Raw genomic sequence first — 15,006 nt, 5'->3', positions numbered from 1 at the left:
CAGACCTTCCCAACCTCGCTTAAATTTAAAGAATGGCTAATTAAAGAAAATATATTTGTTTGCCACTTCAGAACCACGTGCATCATAAGTTGAAAAAGGGCAACAGGAATAAAATTAGGCCAAAAAAAAATTCCCTTTCCCTCTACTCCCTGATATAATCTAATTTACCTAATAGCACTGTAGAAAAGTATAAAACAAGGATAGATAAAGGGGAACTAGTATATGTAATATATTTGAATTTCCAAAAGGCATTCGATAAGGTACCACACACAAGGCTACTTAATAAGATAAAAACACGTGGTGTAGCGGGTAGAATATCAGAGGACTGGCTAGCTAACAAAAGACAGAAAGTTGGGATACAGGGGGCATTTTCAGGATTGCAGCCTGTAACAAGTGGAGTGTCACAGGGGTCAGTGCTGGGGCCACAATTATTTACAATATATATGAATGACTTAGAGATGAGGGAAACGAATGTACTATCGCCAAGTTTGCAGATGACAGAAAAATAGGTGGAAGGCAAGCGGTGAGGGTGACACAAAGAGTCTACAGAGGGGTATAGACAAGTTTAGTGAGTGGGCAAAAACTTGGCAGATAGAATATAATGTGGGAAAATGTGACGTTATGCACTTTGGCAGGATGAATAGAGGAGCTGAATATTACTTAAATGGAGAAAGACTGCAGAAAGCTGCAGCACAGAGGGATTTGGGAGTCCTCGTGCATGAATCACAAAAAGCTAGCATACAAGTTCAGCAGGTAATAGGGACGGCAAATGGAATGTTGGCCTTTATTTCAAAGGGAATGGGGGATAAAAATAGGGAAGTCTTGCTAGAACTATACAAGGCATGAGTTAGACCACACCGAGAATACCGTGAACAGTTCTGATCCCCTTACCTAAGGAAAGATATACTGGCATTGAAGGCAGTCCAGAGAAGGTTCACTAGGTTGCTCCCGGGGATGGAGGGATTTTCTTATGAGGAGAGGTTGAGTAGGTTGGGCCTGTACTCATTGGAGTTTAGAAGAATGAGAGGCGACCTTCTTGAAACATATAAGATTCTTAGGAGGCTTGACAGGATAGGTACTGAGAGGTTGTTTCCCCTTGTGGGAGAGTCTAGGACCAGGGGTCATAATCTCAGAGTAAGGGGGTGCCCATTTAAAACAGAGATGAGGATGAATTTCTTCTCTCAGAGGGTAGCCAATCTATGGAATTCTTTACTGCAGAGGGTTGTAGAGTCTGGGTGGTTAAGTATATTCAAGGCTGAGATCGACAGATTTTTAATCACTAAGGGAATCAAGGGTTATGAGGAAAAGGCAGGAAAGTGGAGTTGGGGATTATCAGATCAGCCATGATCTCATTAAATGGTGGAGCAGACTGGATGGGCCGAATGGCCTCCTTCTGCTCCTACATCTTATGGTCAGCTGCAACCAAGTAGGTACTTAATTGTATGGTCTTTTATTATACACCTGTTTTAGTAATGTGTTTAAATTGATTGTGAAAATCAGCAGTTTTACAATTATTCTAGATTCCAGGTTACACTTTTAAAAGATACAATAACCTCCAAATTGAACCTGCATTTCAGCCTTGTACCATGTAGAGATCCAAGTGCCTCTCTTGACCTCCACAGAATTATAAAAAAGCACATTTGCTCTACCTGGCTATCAAACCCAACATGGACCACGTAGGATGGTCGATGGATGCCCTTGCAATGGAAAGTTGCCTCAAGTGGTGTACCACAGGGCTCAGTGTTGGGACCCTTGCTGTTTGTGTTATATATTAACAATTTGGATGTGAACGTGGGGGGCACGATTGGCAAATTTGCAGATGACACAGAGATTGGCTGAGCAGTGGATTGTGTAGCCATAATCTCCAAACGATATAAATGGGTTGGTGGAGTGGGCGGTAAAGTGGCAGATGGATTTTAACATAGAGAAGTGTGAGGTCATACATTTAGAGAGGTCAAACAGTTATAGGGATTACAAAATAAATGGGAATATACTAAGAGGGGTAGATGAAGTGAGAGATCTTGGCGTACAAGTACACAGGTCCCTGAAGGCAGCAGTTCAAGTAGACAAGTTTGCAAAGAAGACATATGGAATGCTCTCCTTCATTGGCAGAGGTACAGAATATAAAAGTAAGGATATAATGTTGGATTTGTATAAAACACTGGTGAGGCCACAACTGGAGTTTTGTGTGCGGTTCTGGTCACCACATTACAGGAAGGACGTAATAGCTCTGGAGAGAGTGCAGAGGAGGTTTACAAGAATATTGCCAGGGTTAGAAAAGTGTAGCTACAAGAGAGATTGGATAGGTTGGGGTTATTTTCCTTAGAACAAAGAAGGCTGAGAAGTGATTTGATTGAGGTGTACAAAATTGAGGGGAATAGATAGAGTGGACAGGATAAAATTGTTTCCCTTGGTGGAGAATTCTAGAACCAGGGGACATAGATTCAAGATAAGTGGCAGGAGGTGTAGGGGGGGACATGAGGAAGAACTTTTTTACGCAGAGGGTAGTGGGTGTCTGGAATTCGCTGCCCAAGTTGGTGGTAGAGGCAGAAACTTTTACTCTTTTAAAAAGTACCGGATCTGCACCTTAAGTGCTGTAAGCTGCAGGGCTATGGGCCGGGTGTAAGAAGGTGGGATTAGAAAGGGCACCTGGGTGCCCTCGGGCTGGCATGGACAAGATATGCTGAATGGCCTCCTTCTGTGCTGTAACTTTTCTATGGTTCTAGGACTTTCTACCTAGGACCAGACAAATGGAATCCAAAAAGGACTTGTATTTATGTAGTGCCTTTCACAACCTCCAGACGTCCCAAAGTGCTTTATAGCCATTGAACTACTTTTGAAAAGTAGGCTGGAATCTTCTTCCCCTGCAGGAGGTGCGAAACGAGGTGGGAGGGCCTGAAAATTTGGTGGTTGGCATCGGGACCAATACCCGATGCCTTCACTGGAAGTAAGCTCTGGGTGGGAGGGCCCATGATCGATCTTCCCGCCCCGCCTCCACTTTAGTCACTTAAGTGGCCAATTGATGACTTTAGGGCCTCTTCCTTCCTCCACTGCAATCTTTCCAGCTCGAAGTGGGCCCGCCAACATGCAGCATGAATGACTGGTGAATGACTGTATGGGCTGTATGTCAGTTGTTGCGGCCGGTGGGGTCGGGGTACTCGATTTGCATTGATCTGTGCATGATTGAGGTCCTGGACATGGGGCAGGAGGGTGGCCACCGACTGCCACCTCCCTGCCCTTGCTGCTGATCCACATGGCCACCCCCACCCCACAAGACCCTCTCTCCAATAGCGCTTACCTTTTTCCTGGGTCGCTCTGCGGTCCTGGGACTCCGGAGGGGTGTTGTTCTGGCAGCAACAAAGTCCTTCTCCGTGGCACTGCTCAGTGCAAAAGCGGCCCGCCTCTGATTGGCTGGCAGCTCTTGGCAGACGGGATGTCCTATCCTGGAGTCCTCAGTTGGCAAGAAGGCCCGTCGCTGTCCTCTTGACTGCCTGATGGGCAGAAGATATGATGGGCCTTCCTTCTATGAGTCAGTATGGGTGTCTTGTCGCTTTTTCAGGCAGCATGCAAGGAACCCACTGAAAACGAAAGATTCCGACCGTGGTCACTGTTGGAAAGTAGGAAATACGACACTTAATTTGTGCGCAGCAAGCTCCAACAAACACCAAACTGCTAATGGTCAGATAACATGCTTTTAATGATTTTGATTAAGGTATAAATATTGGACACCAGGGATAACTCCCTTGCTCTTCAGCGAAATAGTGCCATGGGATCTTTTACATCCACATGAGAGGTTAGAGCCCCTGAGGCGCCAGTCTCAGATTTTGGTGTTCTAGTTTCTGGAGTGACAAGTGAATACACAACCTCCTGATTCAGTGGCGGGAATGCCACTGAGCCAGAGCTGACTGTTTTATTGAAACGTACAAGATTCTGGGGGGTGCTTGACAGGGTAAGTGTTGGGAAGATGTTTCCACTAGTGGGGGAATCTCGAACTAGGGGACATAGTTACAGAATAAGGGGACACTCATTTAAAACTGTGATGCGAAGGGGGTTCTTCTCTCAGAAGGTAGTGAATGTCTGGAATTCTCTACCTCAGAATCGTGGAGGCTAGATCACTGAAAGTATTTAAACAGGAGGTAGACAGATTTTTTAAAATATCGGGGAGTTGAGGGCTCTGAGGAGCTGAGGCCTGAGGCAGATCAGCCATGATCTTATTGAATGGTGGGGCAGGCTTGAGGGGCCGAAAGGCCTACTCCTGCTCCTTTTTCTTATGTTCTCATGATACGGAGGCATTTAAAATGCAGTGTCTGAAATAATATTATGAGAAACAAGCCTGCCTGTGCTACTATGAATTTTTCCCAGTGTCAAGTTTTAGCTGCTGTCAACATTAACCTGTAAAATACATAAGATCATAAGACATAGCAGCAGAAATTAGGCCATTCAGCCCATCGAGTCTGCTCCACCATTCAATCATGGTTGATAAGTTTCTCAACCCCATTCTCCCGGTAACCTTTGATCCCCTTACCAATCAAGAACCTATCTATCTCGGTCTTAAATACACTCAATGACCTGGCCTCCACAGCCTTCTGTGGCAATGAATTCCATCATCACTCTCTAGCTAAAGAAGTTTCTCCTCATCTCTGTTCTAAAAGGTTTTCCCTTTACTCTGAGGCTGTGCCCTCGGGTCCTAGTCTCTCCTACTATTGGAAACATCTTCCCCACGTCCACTCTATCCAGGCCTTTCAGTATTCTGTAAGTTTCAATCAGATCCCCCCTCATCCTTCTAAACTCCATCGAGTATAGACCCAGAGTCCTCAAATGTTCCTCATATGTTAAGCCTTTCATTCCTGGGATCATTCTCGTGAACCTCCTCTGGACCCTCTCCAGGGCCAGAACATCCTTCCTGAGGTACGGGGCCCAAAATTGCTCACAATATTCTAAATGTGGTCTGACCAGAGCCTTATAAAGCCTCAGCAGCACATCCCTGCTTTTATATTCTAGTCCTCTCGAAATAAATGCCAACATTGCATTTGCCTTCCTAACTACCGACTCAACCTGCAAGTTAACCTTAAGAGAATCCTGGACTAGGACTCCCAAGTCTCTTTGCACTCCAGATTTCTAAATTCTCTCCCCATTTAGAAAATAGTCTATGCCTCTATTCTTCCTACCAAAGTGCATGACCTCACACTTCCCCACATTGTATTCCATCTGCCACTTCTTTGCCCATTCTCCAAACCTGTCCAAATCCTTCTGCAGCCTCCCCGCCTCCTCAATACTACCTGTCCCTCCACCTATCTTTGTATCATCTGCAAACTTAGCCAGAATGCCCCCAGTTCCTTCATCTAGATCATTAATGTATAAAGTGAAAAGTTGTGGTCCCAACACTGACCCCTGCAGAACTCCACTAGTCACCGGCCGCCATCCCCACTCTCTGCCTCCTGCCAGACAGCCAATCTTCTATCCATGCTAGTACCTTGCCTCTAACACCATGGGCTCTTATCTTACTGAGCAGCCTCCTGTGCGGCACCTCATCAAAGGCCTTCTGGAAGTCCAAGTAGATAACATCCATTGGCTCTCCTTTATCTAACCTACTCGTTACCTCCTCAAAGAATTCTAACAGATTTGTCAGGCATGACCTCCCCTTGATGAAACCATGCTGACTTTGCCCTATTTTACCATGCACTTCCAAGTATTCTGAAATCTCATCCTTAATAATGGACTCTAAAATCTTATCAACGACCGAATGTTAAGCCATGGAGTCAGATTGAGTAATTGCTGTGCACAAGAGGATGAGGAAAAAACTGCCCTTTGCCTCATGCAGTTTGCATGGTTATTAAGGTGCTCTGTCAATACAAAGTCAACCATTGCAGCTTCCTAGACTATCTAAAGGCCCCAAGCAATTTTGCCAATCGATTCTAACTATTTTTCTACAATCATGGGCAACACCGATAACAATGAGATCAAGATTACATTGTGCAAGCACCTGCATTCAATTTTCGACAGTACTTTCAGATTCCTTGTTGCCACCGATGCAATTGCACCAGGAGATTGTATAAATCATTGCTAGCTTAGCAAGCATTTTGTCTCGAGTTCACAAGGTTCAGTACCAACAACTTACATTTAAATAGTAATAAAACTGCCCAAGGTGCTTCACAGGATTGTGCAAGGTGGAAAACTGACCAGGTGCACATCGGAATGGGCAAGTGTAAAGCTAACAAAGGCATGTTTATCTGCTTAGATCTGTTGCTCATGGCGGTTTGTGATAACTTGCTGTGCGTTACAACAGCAACTCCACTTTGCAAGAATCTTCATTGGCTGTAAATGTTTTATGATGCCTTGAGGTCATGAAAGGCACGATGTAAATGGAAGTTTGTTCTTTATTTTCCCCAAAAGCCCAGGTTCAGGTGTAAAATAAAGTAGCACTGAATGCATTGAACGATGTGACTCAAGCACTTGGATTAAATATTCAAAACCAATGACTCCCCCACTGAAAACCCATTTTATTAATTATGCTGAACCCATGCTGACAGTCATCGGTAGGGCTGAGGGAAGGCTGAACACCACCTTTTGGCTAGTGCAAAAAGATTCAGTGCTGAGTTGCTTGTGAAAACACAGCTCAAACTCCATAAATGAGTGGATAACTATCCTTAGAGTAACAATAATTGCAAGAGAATTTAGTCAGCTATCAAGATTGGGCATCCCTTTATTAATGATAAATGGAAATCATCTATTCAACAATTGGTAGGCAATACATAGGTAGATTGGTTTGCTCTGAAAACATTATTAAAATATAGAAGGAAGGCTGGGTTAATGGAGGGACAAGTATTATTATATTAATTTAAATACATGAAATGGAAGAGGTTTATCAGGATGCTCCAAAGAGACTTTAGTTTTGAGAAGTTGGAAAAGTTAGCACTGTTCTCCTCAGAACTGAGAAGGCTCAGGGGCTATCTAATAGAGGTTTCCAAGATGATGAGAAGTTTTGTAGCAAAAAAGCTATTCCCTCTGGCAAGTGGGTGAATAACCAGAGATCATAGAATTAAAATCGTCGGCAGAAGATCCAGAAGGGTGAAGAACAGAAATACTTCACTTGAGAGAGTTGTCGGGATCGAGAATGTGCAGCACTAGCCCTGGGCTTCATTCAGATTGTTAATGTTAGGAATCGTGTTGGAAGTGCCAATAAGTAAACCAGTAAAGAAGCTGAAAGGATCAAAAGTGGTCCACCTAAAAAGGCGGTGGAAGCAGATTCCATAAATAAATTTAAAAGGGAGTTAGATGGACAAGTGAGGATCAGGCCCTTACAAGGTTACGGACGAAAAGCAAGGACATGGGACTAAGCACCAACAGTATTTTCAAAGACCAACACAGGTATGACGGGCTGTGATGCAGGATTCTATGAGTTTTCTATGATTCCACTCAGTGTCTTAATTGTTAGTGTTTTAGTAGTTTAAATTTTTCTTAGCATTAAATTCCCATTTTATTCACACGGTTTAATTCAAATTATTGGATAATTCGCTTTTGACTCTCGCAGTTGGCAATGTTTTGTCTATGTCACCCATGGAACACCATGTAAGCAATTAAAGGCATTTATATTGGAATACAAATACTAGGTTCTCTTGTGCAGCCAGCTGCAAGCCAAAATGTTGAAGTGCCAGGTCTCATTAAGACCAGCAGACTGGAAGATCTGCTGAAAACAAGAGTTTGAAACCCTTCCCTGAAACCTTCAAGGAATTGTTAACTGCTTACACTTGAACAGTAGCATGCATAGAAACAGGAATAGGCCATTCAGCCACTTGAGGCTGCTCCATACCTCAATTCCATTTACTCGCCTTTGATTCATATCTCACACGTATTAAAAAAAAATGTCCATCTCAGTCTTGAAAATTTTAATTCACCCACCGCCCACTGGAGCGAGATATTCACAGCGGCAATACCGTTTCCTGGTTTTACTTATGAATGGTCTAGCTCTAATTTCAAGATTATACCTTCTTGTTCTGAATTCTCCCTGCAGAGGATGGAGATTTTTTGCAGTTATCTTTTACCAAATCCTTTTATCATTTTAAACACTTCAACCTGAACCTTCTAAACACAAGGAAATACAAACTATGTTTATGCAACTTTTTCACAGTGAATTTGTTAATCATCATGCCAAATGAGAATTCTAGGTGGGACTATTGTTAAATTAGACTCCTCCTCCTCCTCCAGGTACCATGCCCTAAGAGGGCATTGGAGACCATGGACTTCCACTGAATTGGTCCATGATTATGCTTGGCAAAGTACTGCAGTGGTTGCCTTCTGCAGTATGGCTGACCAGGAAACTCCACTGCTATTTACCTCCTGCCATCAGGCATATTGGAAGGGTTTACAGCCTGATAATGAACCTGTTTGGCCATGTTATGAACATACCTTCCATGACCATCAAGTCCTCGCTTGGGACTTGAACGCAGAGGGAGGGACACTATCACTGTGCCACAAGACCACCTGTTAAATTAAGGCACTCTGGTTTTATTTTATTAGTTTTCTCAGACACTGACCAAGTGGCTACAGTTCCAATGGCACTTTTGGTAGTTTGCTGAGGCGGTCAATATTCATGCATGATTCCAGAGTGGCAGCCAATCACTGCAGGGGAACATCCCAGTCAAGGTGAATACTCTTACCCAACATCCAAATTTTTCAGCAAGATTCACCAGACAACCTTTAGAAGTGAAAATAGTGTAGATTTTCTGCCATAGCACAATCAAGTCAGTAACTGTGCTCTTATCATCATGGCATACAAACATACAAAACTGACAGGTACTAAATGACCAGCTGGCCCATCAAGCCTGCCGCACACCATGATGGCTGGAGCATCATCACCTTCTTCAGCCAGCTCCCCATTCCCTCCATAACCACATAGTCTCTAAAGGGAGGTATAAAACCAGAGGAAAAAGCCTAGCACCAAAAAGGGGAAAACAAACACTCTGGAAAATTCCTCTCCGGCCCCACACAGATAATCGAAACCAGCCCAGGGGATCACAAGGACCATGTGTGATCTATAAAGCCATGTTACCTTCTTTACAATGTGGCCACTGCCCCAGATAGAAACCACTCCAGCACCCTCCTGAAGGCAGTGCAGAGAGTCAGGAGCCAGCAGATCAGCCAGCAACTTATTGCAGAGATTCTACTCGCTGGGAGAAGTGTTGACATCCGGTCCTCTTACAGAGTTTAAACTCGTGTCTCATGATCTTCCCCAATCTGTCAAAGTGGAATAATCAATCAATAGGAATGCTATCGAGTCCTTTACTTGTTTTATAGATCTTAATCAGGTCACCTCTAAGTGAATGAAGCTCTGATTGAGATTCATTGCCTACTTTGAAACTGGTTTGATTGCTGACGCATTTTGGGTTAGCTGATCTCAGCTGCAGCATTAACAGAAGACGACTACCAGAGAACAACTAATTCAGTTGAGAGCCATGACCCTAGTCAGTGGGGTTGTGTTAAACTTTGGACAATACTTTTCACCAGATAAACTGCTGGAAGCTTGTACAAGAATCTGATTAAAACAACCACTATTTCATTACATCACAGTAAAATATACACCCAAACGCAACAGTCAGACTTGACAACCACACTGACCCTGCACTGGCAACCATTTTGGCTCCTTGCTCACAGTGAAATATTTCTAGTAGGGTGGGGTCAGATGCTTCACTTGGTATTTTTTTTCTTTCAGGGTCCTGTAGCAAATATTATGCAGAGATCAATAAATGAGTGAATATAAAGTGGGTTGTTTTGCAAGGACTGAAAGCCTTGGCAGTTAATCAGAATCATTAAATATACAATTTGGCCAAAACCACTAAGTGAAGTGGTCAGGTCTGCCAGCCCTCCCACATCTGCCAGATGTCTCTCACATTTTCCACCCGCATTTCTAAAGGAGCACAAGTCTTCATAAAGATTGACATTTTTTTCCCCTCAACTTCTTCACTTGGTTATTAAGATATTAGAGATGAGAAAAAAGGTAGATTGACAGGGTGGGAGGTCAAGTGATGGAACCTCCAGGAATATGTGCAAGGCAAGTTGGCAAGCTGAGGGTTAAAGGGGTAGTGTTACGGTTAAAGACTGCTGTTGAAAAGGGGGAGGAGTCAAGGTTAGGATAAGCCACTGATAAGGCTGTGGCGGAAAGGGTTGGGGGGGGGGGGGGGTGATTGCGGAGGGCATCAGGGTGACTGCATGGGAGGAGGAGGTGGTGGTGCGGGGGTCGAGGGACTAGCCAGGGTCAGGGTGAGGTTAGGAACTGCAATTGACAAGGCCATTGTCAATAAATGCTGTTGTGTCGAAACAAAAAGACTTGCACTTGCATAGCAACTTCAAAGCTTCAGGACATTCCAAAGCTCTTTACGATGAAGTAGCTTTGAAGTGGAGTAACCACTGTAAATGTAAGAATAAAGTAATCAATTTGTGCAGATCGTGATCCCAAAAACAGCAATGTGATAATGACCAGATATCTGCTTTAAGCGATGCTGATTCAAGCATAAATGCTGGCCTGGACACCTGGAGAACACTCCTGCTCTTCTACAATGGTCTTATACATCTACCTAATTGGGCAGACAGCAGGGATGTCAATACCACCATCTCATGATACAGAAGACAAACTTTTAAAAATCCAGAAATTAGCTCTAAAAATCTTGAGTTGCTCATTATAAAACATAAACTAATACACAATTGACAGCTGGTTTATAAACTTCAATGGTGGTTTATTTAATTACTAACTGGTCATACGAAGCTACACTTAGTCCCAAAGTTTACCTCGGGTTCTAAAAGCAGACCAGTGAGGTATCCACCTATCTCTCTCCCCATTTAATATTCTTCCTGCTTTCATCCCAAATTGAAGGTTGATTAACATTCCCAAAAGGATGACAATCAAGTTCCACACTTGTTAATTCTGCAGTTTTGGGTATTGCAAGAGTTGAACCCTGTGCATCAACTCCCTAAATAAGCATTAGTAAAACCGCCTCCCTTATCACGTAAGTTAATCGGCAGACTCAGATTTTCGTCAACCAATGGTGCGATGGCTGGGATACAGTAATAGATTTTACAACATAAACAAAGGAAGCCAAGGCTTCCTATCTATCCTAGACTATCTATCCTATTGCTGCCCTATCATGAGAACTGCAAATCCACCAAATATAAAAGCACATCTAGTTTGAAATGGAGACCTGATGACAGCATCAAACTCAGGAATAACTAGATTTCCAAACTTTACAATATGAAAATGCCATCAACAGCACTCCATTCCCATCAATCTAAACACTCAGATGATAGAAAAACATCATTACACATCTGTATTTAATTATTTGAAAATGAAGATCTTTATTTCCCTTATGAACGGAAATTAGGAAAATCATATTCAGTATTTGACAATTTTAATCTTTGGATAAAAGCTAAACATTCTTTTTATTTCAGATTTCCAACTTCCACAAAGTGCAGAAAAAACTCAGCAGGTCTCACAGCACCTGTGAAGCGAGCAACAGAGTTAACATTTCAGGTCGAATATGACTATCTTCAGAACTCATTATTTTAAATATGCCATTATAGAAGCAAACATGGCAGACAATTGTGCAAAACAACATCCTCATAAACAGCAAATGAGATGACCAACTGAACCAGTTTTATTTTGATTCTTCAGAATTTTGAAAGGGAGACAAATTCGACTCGAAACTTTAACTCTTTTTATCCCTCTGTACTGTGCTCTGACGGCATGGCGCCGACCCTCCGGCAGTGCAGCGCTCCCTCGGTACCGACCCTCCGGCAGCGCGGCACTTCCTCGGTACCGACCCTCCGACAGCACGGCACTCCCTCGATACTGGCCCTGCAGCAGCGCGGCGCTCCCTCGTAATCGACCCTCCAGCAGCGCGGTGCTCCCTCAGTACCGACCCTCCAGCAGTGCAGCGCTCTGTTGGTACCGACCCTTCCCTCAGTACTGACCCTCCGGCAGTGCAGCGCTCCCTCAGTACCGACCCTCCAGCAGTGCGGCGCTCCCTTGGTACTGACCCTCCGGCAGTGCGGTGCTCCCTTGGTACTGACCCTCTGGCAGCGCAGCGCTCCCTCGGTACCGACCCTCCAGCAGTGCGGCACTCCCTTGGTACTGACCCTCCGGCAGTGCGGCGCTCCCTCGGTACCAACCCTCCAGCAGTGCGGCGCTCCCTCGGTACCAACCCTCCAGCAGCGCGGCGCTCCCTCGGTACTGACCCTGCTGCAGTGCAGCGCTCCCTCAGTACTGACCCTCTGGCAGCGCGGCGCTCTCTCGGTACCGACCCTCCGGCAGTGCAGCGCTCCCTCAGTACTGACCCTCTGGCAGCGCGGTGCTCCCTCGGTACCGACCCTCCAGCAGTTTGGCGCTCCCTTGGTACCGACCCTCCGGCAGCACAGTGCTCCCTCAGTACCGGCCCTCCGGCAGTGCAGCGCTCCCACAGTTCCGACCCTCCGGCAGTGCAGCGCTCCATTGGTACCGACCCTTCCCTCAGTACTGCCCCATCAGCAGTGCGGCGCTCCCTTGGTACCGACCCTCTAGCAGTGCGGCACTCCCTCGGTACTGACCCTATGGCAGTGCGGCGCTCCCTCGGTACCGACCCTCCAGCAGTGCGGCGCTCCCTTGGTACCGACCCTCCGGCAGCACGGTGCTCCCTCGGTACTGACCCTCTGACAGTGCGGTGCTCCCTCAGTACTGATCCTCCAATGGTGCAGTGCTCCCTTGGTACTAACCCTCCGACTCTGCAGCACTCCCAGTCTTGACTTTCTACCTACCTCTGTCCAGACAGACCCCTCATGATTTTGAATACTTCTATCAATTCTTCTCTCAGCCTTCTCTTCTCCAATCAAACATTCCTAACTTCTTCAAACTATCTTCTTAATTGACGTTCCACATCCCTGGAGCCATTCTCGTGAATCTTTTCTACATTTTCTCCAATGCCTTCACATCTTTTGTAAAGGGCGGGATCTAGTGCTGGACACAATACTCCAGCTGAGGCTGAACTAGCGTCTTCCACAAGTTCAACATAACCTCCTTGTTCTTGTACTCTGTGTCCCTATTAATAAAGCCTAGGACACTATGATTTTTTTAACCGCACTCTCAACCTGTCCTCTCAACCTTCAATGACTTATGCACATAGATACCCCCGATCCCGCTGTTCCTGCGCCTCCTTTAGAGTTGTACCCCAGATTTCATATTGTACCTCCGGGTTCTTCCAACCAAAATGAATCACTTCACATTTCCCCACATTGAACTTCATCAAGTTCACCTTTCCAGCCCAGCTGTCTGTCATTTTGAAGGTCTACACGACCCTCCTTCACAGTTCACCAGGCTCCCAACGTTTGCATCATATAAAACTTGTGAAACTGTGACCTGCACACCAAGAATGCCTCAGGAGGAGCAAAAGGTCCCAGCCCTGACCCCCCCGCTCCTAGGGAGCACCATCACAAACCTTCCTCCAGCCTGAAAAACATCCATTCACCACTAGTCACTCAGTAAAACGCAATGGGAGTGTCAGCTTGGGTTGTTTTGCTCTAGTCCATGTGGAGTGGGGGGGTGCTGACACACACAGTTGAATAGCTGGGCTCTTACCCAGTCGCTGCTTCTGGCCCAGCTGCTGCTCCAAGCGGCCGGCCTCCTCTGCAGGGCCCCGCTGTCTCCCAGGCCTCGGCCTTACCCGAGTAACCAGCCCCCAGCCCCCAGCCCTCCTCCCCCCCCGGGCGCTCAGGCCATGAGGCTTTCCGGTCTTGTGCAGGGTGGGTGGGTCGGTCGGTAGGGGAGGGGAAGGGGGGGGTGCCGCACAGTCGGCGGGGCAGGTTTTTGGGGAACGCAGGGCTCCCGGGAGTCACGATCTTCACCCTGTCACACCGCCCCCCTCAGGCCGCGGGCTGGCAGAAGGGCGCATGCGCACGAGTCCCGAAACCCCTCCCTCCCTCCGTCCGTCCGCCGGACTCCGGCAGAAGCGGGTGGGTACGCAGGCGCACAGCACCTTCGATTCCCGGGCCCGAGACCCACCGAACACCGCCTCCTCCTCGCCTCGGACTGACAGGTGCATGCGCACACCGCCTTAGCCGCAGCCGACCATCGCACGCATGCGCACATGGCATCCTCGTCCCGGGTCAATGTGCGCGTGCGCACACCGCTACCTGCCTCACCTCCTCGTCCCCCCCCCCCCCAAGCCGACAGGCGCATGCGCGTCCCCAGCTGTCAATCAGAAGCCACGAGTCTTTTGTTTACGTGGCACTCGAGGCTGCAGATCTCTGATGAGTTTGCAGAGAGTCTGAAAATCCACATTTATTATCAAAAGAAGGGTAGCTTGAGGCAGGAAAAACATCTTGCATCACATATAGCCCATGTTTGCAATCACCCAAGAATGTCACGTTGCAAACTCATTATTTTTCCCACAACAGGGCGAATGTGGGAAAGATAATTGAGAGGATGATGCATTTACATAGGATATAACTAGAGACAGGGATCTAACCACAAAACTAAACACAAGCAAATTTAAACACATAAGGTCTTCTTGACAGGGGTGGATGTGGAGAGGATGTTTCTGCTTGTGGTTTAAAAATAAGGGGTCGCCCATTTAAGACAGATGAGGAGAAATTCTTTGGAACTGTCTTTCCTCGAAAGGCTTTGAGTATTTTTAAGGCAGAGCTAGATAGATTCTTGATCAACAAGGAGGGAAAGTTATCAGGGCTGGATGGGTATCTGGAGTTGAGGTTACAATCAGATCAGCCATGATCTTATTGAATGGCGGGGTTGGCTTGAGGGGCCGAGTGGCCTACTCCTGCTCCTAATTCGTATTGTTAAATTGTTAAAAAATAAATATTGGCTAGGATGCCAGGGAGAACTCCCCTGCTCTTCTCCAAAATGTTATGCGATCTTTCATTTTAACTTGAGACCAAACAAGGTTTCAGTTTAACATCTGTGTGGTGAAGTGGCGTGCTTGTGTACCTTGAAGAGAATGTGGTTAGTTGACCATGCAACTGTATTGACCA

General features: G+C 46.0%; 1 protein-coding gene across 3 annotated transcripts in view; it reads right to left on the bottom strand.

Moving 5' to 3' along the window:
- Positions 1-13,924, bottom strand: part of sec22a (SEC22 homolog A, vesicle trafficking protein) — a 55,158-nt gene extending 41,234 nt beyond the window's left edge. Inside the window, exons 1-2 of one of the 3 annotated variants that reach the window (XM_078552630.1) lie at positions 13,598-13,924; positions 3,299-3,607 (exon numbers count right to left, since the gene is read on the bottom strand). The gene's annotated coding sequence lies outside the window, so the exon portion shown is untranslated. Of the gene's footprint in view, positions 1-3,298; positions 3,608-7,895; positions 7,914-13,597 lie in introns of those variants that run through there. The other 2 variants (XM_078552631.1, XM_078552632.1) reach the window with 2 other exon arrangements.
- Positions 13,925-15,006: the final 1,082 nt, after the last annotated feature.

Source organism: Cetorhinus maximus, chromosome 11 (assembly GCF_964194155.1).
Source record: "Cetorhinus maximus chromosome 11, sCetMax3.hap1.1, whole genome shotgun sequence".
Taxonomy (NCBI): Eukaryota; Metazoa; Chordata; class Chondrichthyes; order Lamniformes; family Cetorhinidae; genus Cetorhinus; species Cetorhinus maximus.
This window is presented reverse-complemented; position numbering and strand designations above follow the sequence as displayed.